We start from the raw sequence: 6,989 nt of genomic DNA, 5'->3' as shown, positions 1-6,989 counted from the left end.
GCAAGGGGATCAGGACTGGAGTAAATGAAGGTTGTGTCGTCAGCAAATAGAATTGGTTTGAGGTGTTGGGAGGCATTTGGAAGGTCATTAATGTAGATGAGAAAGAGGAGAGGGCCAAGTATGCTGCCCTGGGGAACACCAATGTTGATGGGTAGGGTGGGAGAAATTGTATTATTCACAGAAACACATTGGAGCCTGTCAGTAAGGTAGGATTTGAGGTATTGTAGGGAGTGTCCTCTGACACCATAATGATGTAATTTAAGAAGAAGGTTTTGGTGGTTGTATACACATATATACACTGGTTGGTACACTGGTGGTTGATATACACTGAAGCCTCGATTAACGAATTTAATCCGTTCCGGCATCGAGCTCGTCATGTGAAACGCTCATCTTTCGAAATGAATTTCCCCATTTAAAATAATAGAAATACTGTATAATTAATTCGTTCCACCACCGAAAAACATCAATACAGTGGTACCTCGGTTTAAGAGTTTAATCCGTTCCTGGAGACAGCTCGTATTCCAAAAACTCGTATTTCGAAGCTAATTTCCCCAAAAGAAATACAGTGGCACCTCGACTTACGATTGCCCCGACTTACGATAATTTCGAGTTACGATGTAAATTTCATTGAAAAATGCGACTCGACATACGATGGTGTCGTCGACTAACGATATTTATTGGTACACGTTCGGGTCGACTGAGCGCTTGGTTCCCGGTCACGCGGTCCGACCTGCCTCAGTTTACTACAGCTGCCCGCATAACGACGATCGTGCCTATAAGAAATTCCGCTTCTGTGGTGATTTTTTGCATTTTGAACATTAAAGTAATTATTATATTCAACATATGAAAACCCATGTAAGGATGACCATAGAGCAGAAACAAGAGTACAGAATGTCTCTTCCTCAACAATTAAGAAAATGTGTGCAGCATGGGGAAGAATTGCAAACCTTTGCTGAAACGACTTACCCAAATCAAGCTGCAGTAGGCTGTTGCCTTAACCTATTCAATAACACTGTGATGCATCATTACAGACAAATGTTAAAGCGAAAGGAAAAACAAATGTCTCTTGACAAATTTGTAGTGAGACAAACAAGCACTGAACCACAACCAGGTCCTAGTGGTATGCAGGCAAAACATAGGAGAGTACCCCAGAGAAAACATCACTGCCTGATGTGATAATGGAAAGGGACTCCCCTTCCAGACAGTAACAACTCTCCTCCTCCTCCCCCCTCATCACCATGTTCCCTCCGCCATTAAGAGCCCTCCATAAAGGTAAGATAAACTTAAGTACTGGACTGTATTGTAGTTAGAAAAAACATTGCATTCAGTATAAAATTTATTTGTATATTAATATTTTGGAGGGTGGGGAATGGATTAATTCAATTCCCTTTATTTCTTATGATAAAAATCGCTTCGACTTACGATATTTCGAGTTACGATCCGTCTCTGGGAACGGATTAGCATCGTAAATCGAGGCCCCATAGTAATGGGAAGTGACTTAATCAGTTGCTGACTAGCCCAAAAACCTCACTTCAAACTAAATTTTATACATAATTCATCTAAATAAACGTACAAAACTATGTTCAAGTTATTACTTACCCTTGTTGATGAATGCTGTAGGCGTATGGAAGATGGTGAGGAGGGGGGAGGAGGAGAGGTGTTACTATTTGGAAGGGGAGTCCCCTTCCATTATAACATCAGGCAGTGAGGACCTTTCTAGTGTGCACTCCCTGGCACGTTTTGCCTGAGTGCCACTAGGTCCTGGTTGTGGCTCACTGCTCGATTTTCTCACAACAAATCTGTCCATAGAAGCTTGTTTTTCCCTTGTTCGCAAGCTGTCTCTGTAGTAAGGCATCACATTGAAAAGATTAAGGCAATGGCCTACTACAGCTTTCTCTGGGTGAGTCTTTTCAATAAAAGTTTGTATCTCTTCCCATAGTTCTTCTTATAGTTCAACAACTTGTGTACCATTTTCATCCTTCCGAATGATCTCTTGTTTCTCCTCTATTGTCATCCTCACATGGGCTTTTTTGACTTGATCCTTACCACTGACTTTCTTGGGACCCATGGTGAGATATATAATAACAACTTTTATGGTCAAATGACCAAAAATCCAACAAAACACTGAAAATCCGGGTGAAGAATTGACGTGGGATAGTCACTGGGCGCGAGGCACTGGTAAACTGAGGGGTGAGGGGCGACGATCGCCGTACCACCACGCGCTAGTTCGGCCTGTATGCGTATCAACAAACTTGTGTTCCGAGGTAACCCTCACCCTCCGAGGCACATTTTCCGAGCAAATCCTGCTCATATTCCGAAAAACTCGTATTCAGGGACACTTGTGTTCCGAGGTATGACTGTATGATATTCAAGTTTTTAAAAAATGAAGCAGCCTACCTGACATTCACCAAATGCACCTTTATGACATTTTTTTCACATTTCAATATTTTTTTTTTTTTTTTTTTTTTTTTTTTAGAAAATGAGGCAGCACCTGACAGCTGAGTGGACAGCACTTCGGATTCATGGTCCGGAGGTTCCGAGTTCGATCCTCGGTGGAGGCGGAGACAAATAGGCAAAATGTTTCTTTCACCCTGATGCCCCTGTTACCTAGCAGTAAATAGGTACCTGGGAGTTAGACATCTGCTACGGGCTGCTTCCTGGGGGTGTGTAAGAAACAGGAAGCCTGGTCGAGGACCGGGCCGTGGGGGCACTAAGCCTTGAAATCATCTCAAGATAACCTCAAAAAGCCTACCTGACATTCACTGAACGAACCTTTATGACTTTTTTTTTTTTCAAATTTTTTCATTTTTTTTTTCTGAGGGGAGCCCCTACGGCTTCCCGGAGCTATCCATGGCTGATATGGATACCCTAACTATTTGCATCAGTCGATGTGGGTGGAGTTCTAGGCCTACTGGGGACCACGAGCCAGAACCCGGCCCCCTCGCAGTGGCACGAGGAGCAATAGCCAATAGAAATGCACATGTGATTTGGAGCATTCTGTATCTGCCATCGACCGGGACAGGCACCCAGAAAGGTAAGCGCCACAAAACAAACCTCTATTCTGGTTAAAAACAACGAACATCGCCGAATGAGTGGACAGAACTCCCCAAATGAAAACCTGCAAACAAGCATGATGCCACTCGAGCTGCACGTCTGCACAGCTTCCCCCTCCCCAGGAGTGGAAGAGGGAGCCCCAGACCCCCCGCGCTGGCGATCCACACCTTAGTTCCTCGGCTGATGGGACCATGCACGAACGTTGTGGCTCCAGCTCCAGACTCTCCTTGTTCTGTTCTTGGTTTCAGTGCTGCTCTTACAGTGGCGTGTGAGCTGGGAGTAATATTCATAGGTACTTGGGCTGCATGTGTTTAGGGTACCCTTCCCTGAGTGCCCTGTAAGTACTGCCCTTGGGGCTTGAAGATCTCTTCCACAGGTCACCTTGTGTCTACCTCTGTTGGTCTTTCGCTGCATGGCGATTGACCGCCTTGAGTGTGTTTGGGGGGTCTCTACCCTAGTTTGCCTTGAAGGTAAGTGGTAGTTATCGCACTGGTGGGGCACGGGTCGTACTGAGTAGCTAGTTTTCACCTATAATAGCTGCCGGCTCTGTTCCCTTCGGGTACGTTGTCCTCTTGCGAGGTTTTTCTTTTCTTTGTGGTTTTGCCTGGTGTGGGGTCTGCCTTTGTTTTTCCTTCAACCCCCTTATATTAGTTTTGTTTTGTGTGGTGGTACCACCTGCTTCGCCCTCGTGACTGGACACGTCCCGGGGGTTCAGCATTAGCAGTTTGATTGGTAGCTTGGACGCTGGTTAACAGTACCCTGCCTGGGATAACCCTTAGCAGACCCAGTCTAGGGGCCTCTGGGAAACTCCGCGGGGGCACTCGGGTCCACTGGGTGAGACCCCCTGCATCCCCTCTCGCTTCGTGCTAGTTTGAGGGTTGCTCTGTCCCCTTGTCTCAGGGCGACGCTCATTGTTTTTGCTTCCATCATGCTGCCTGTTAGGTCAATGACACATTCGACCCTGAATCCTGCGAGCTTTGTTGCTTGTTTGTGGCTCCATTCACCCAATCTGTTGATTACATTCTTCGGGTACAGGCGGCTCACGTGTTGCCGGATGGGTTGTTGCAATGCACTAGTTTGGTTGCTTGCCCGGATGCCTCGAAGCTGCCCCGTTTTGCTTCTCAGGACCCAGACTTGGGGGGTGTTGTTCGCGTTGGCCTTGGTTCAGTCCACGCCCCCTTGTTCTTCCCCTGCTCTGGTTCATTCGGTTTTCCTGCTTCTGGCTCCGTGGCATCTGAGGGCTTCGGGGTCAGAGCAGAGTTTCGAGGTTTGAGACTCGGGCAGTTTTGGGGGGTTGCCCCTTCCGGGGTTGCGTAGGAGGAGTTTGAGTCTGTTCCTCCAGCTGTAGCTCCGGGGTCTGACCAGTGGGCCCGCTCTCTTCCTGCTATTTTGGCTGCCCTGGCTTTTTCTTGTGAGGCTGGGGCTTTGGAGGACGATTCGCCCCTGGGGTCTGGCGTGGTGGTTCCTGGGGTTGGGGGAGGGGCTGACTTGGGGGCCTTGAGCCCCATTGGACCCCACCTGGGTTTTCCAACCTTCCGAGCGGGGCTTACTGTTAAAAGGAATGGGCTTTTCTTTCCCCCCCTCTGCATACGAGTTGACTTTGGGCTTCGGCCCCTCCCCGGTTTCGGTTCCATGTCCCTTTGGGTTCGTCCTTTGGTGGGGCATTTTCTCCACTTTTCCCACCTTTTTTCTCTCGGATCTGTGTTCTGCATCATGCCGCACTTGTTTTCTGTTGTCTCGGGTCCTGCATGACCATTGGTCACGGATGCTATTGGGTGTATTGGTGTCTCCGTGATTTTGTGCTTGTTGGCCTAGGATCTTGAAGGTTAGAGTAGATCTTCGATTCTTCTGCATTATTGGAATGTCTGTGGCCTTCCGGTGGGGCTTTCCTCTAGTCCTTTCTCTGACTCGTTGGTACTCTTCCGTACCTTTTCTCATCTTTCGATGCTATTTCCAATTTTTGATCATCACCTCTTTCCATCCTTTGTCTCGACATTACTCATACATTTTCCTTGTTGGCACCCTCCCCAGGGGTCGAGTGGTGCTGCCCGGATCTCCTGTGTCCAGTGCATGTGCCGTGGGTGATTGTTTTGTTCTGGTCATTGTAGACACTTTCTCCTAGGTTGTACACTGCTCTCGCTCTTTTTATCTCCCCATTCTTCACCCCTGGATATTGGGGAGAGTTCTGGGTTTTATATATGGGGTACACATCTAGTTCTTTCTCTGCTTATGGATGTGGGGTGGCTAGGAGTGGCGCCTCCTCCGCCTTTCCACTGCACCTCACAAGCTTCTCTGTACATGCTCCACTAGCAATGCTCCCAGACTATTACACGGCTACTATGTGTCGTGACACGTTAGTGCCTACCCTCTACAGGTGAGATTGTATGGTATGGTGACTTTGCCAGCCAGGACTCTGGACACTCATTCCTTGACTGTTGTTCAGTGCCTGGCTGCACCCTTATTTATGTTCTGAACCATAATGATATCTGACCCAAGTAACAGTTGGGGTTGGCCCATGTGTTGCGTTTTCACGGTGGTTGCCTGGGTTGACATTGGTGAGAGCTGATTTTACTGTTCACACTTTCTACAGTGAAAGTGGGGGGCTGCGACTATGACTCCCTGCGACTGTGGTCTGACTGACTGACTGCGACTGGAAAGTGCGGGCTTTCGACTGTGACTCCCAAACCTGCACACAGAAATATCACATGAAACCAGGAGGCATGGCAGGATGTGCAGAATACCCCCATTGAAAAGCAGAGGTCCAACAGGTACTCTGAGGGAGAACTCTATCAACATCAGAGGCCCGAGGCTGTTCAACACGCTTCCACTTCACATAACGGGCATAACTGACCGACCCCTCACAGTGTTCAAGAGGAACTTGACAAACACCTCCAAAGGATACCTGATCAACCAGGCTGTGACTCAGACGGTTGGAACAAGTTATGTGAGAAGGTGGTTAAGGCCAAAACCGTCAGTACTGTCTCCACTCGACTATCCGGACTATATGGGAAGGACCCCCAGCCGGATTATCACATGTTCCGGATAATAGTACTTTTTCACCTCTGAGTCCAAAAGGGACCATTTCCGACAATTTTTATACCACACGCATGATTTGAATTGACACACTAATTAGCGTGTGGGGCTGGTGCATGGGTGGTTAGCTGCCTAGCTGGGAAAGTGGGTGGGCAGGCAGGTGGGTGGGTGGGCAGGCAGGTGGGTGGGTGGGCAGGCAGGGATAGGTGGGTTCAGGCAGGTGGGTTTTTGATGAGTCGATGGCAGGTAGATGGGCTTGGTGGGTGAACAGGTTCGAGCAGGCAGGTGGGCGAATGGGTAAGCAGGCAGGTGGGTGAATAGGTGGGTGGGTGCATTGACAGGTGGGTAAGTGGGCGTGCAGGCATGTGGGTAAACAGGTGGGTGGGCAGGGAAGTGGGTGAACAGGTGGGTTAAGCAGGCAGGTGGGTGTGCAGGTAGGTGGGTGAACAGGTGGGTAAGTGGGCATGCAGGCAGGTGGGTGGGCAAGGAAGTGGGTAAATAGGTGGGTGGGTTAACAGGTGGATAAATGGGTGTGCAGCCAAGTGGGTAAACAGGTGGGTGGGCAGAGAAGTGGGTAAACAGGTGGGTGGGCAGGGAAGTGGGTGAACAGGTGGGTGGGCAGGGAAGTGGGTAAACAGGTGGGTGGGCAGGGAAGTGGGTGAACAGGTGGGTGGATGGATTGGCAGGTGGGTGGGCAGGGAAGTGGGTGAACAAGGTGGGTAAGTGGGCATGCAGGCAGGTGGGTAAACAGGTGGGTGGGCAGGGAAGTGGGTGAACAGGTGGGTAATTAATTAATTTTGCCCCGAGGGGCGAGTTTATTGGGCAGCGCCACTCATCTTGTGAGTGAACATACCGCCATAGCAATAAGTGGCGAGACTGGAACAGAGACAGACGACAAGTGT

The sequence above is a fragment of the Procambarus clarkii genome, chromosome 37 (genome assembly GCF_040958095.1).
Source record: "Procambarus clarkii isolate CNS0578487 chromosome 37, FALCON_Pclarkii_2.0, whole genome shotgun sequence".
NCBI lineage: Eukaryota > Metazoa > Arthropoda > Malacostraca > Decapoda > Cambaridae > Procambarus > Procambarus clarkii.
Note: the sequence above shows the minus strand (reverse complement) of the source record.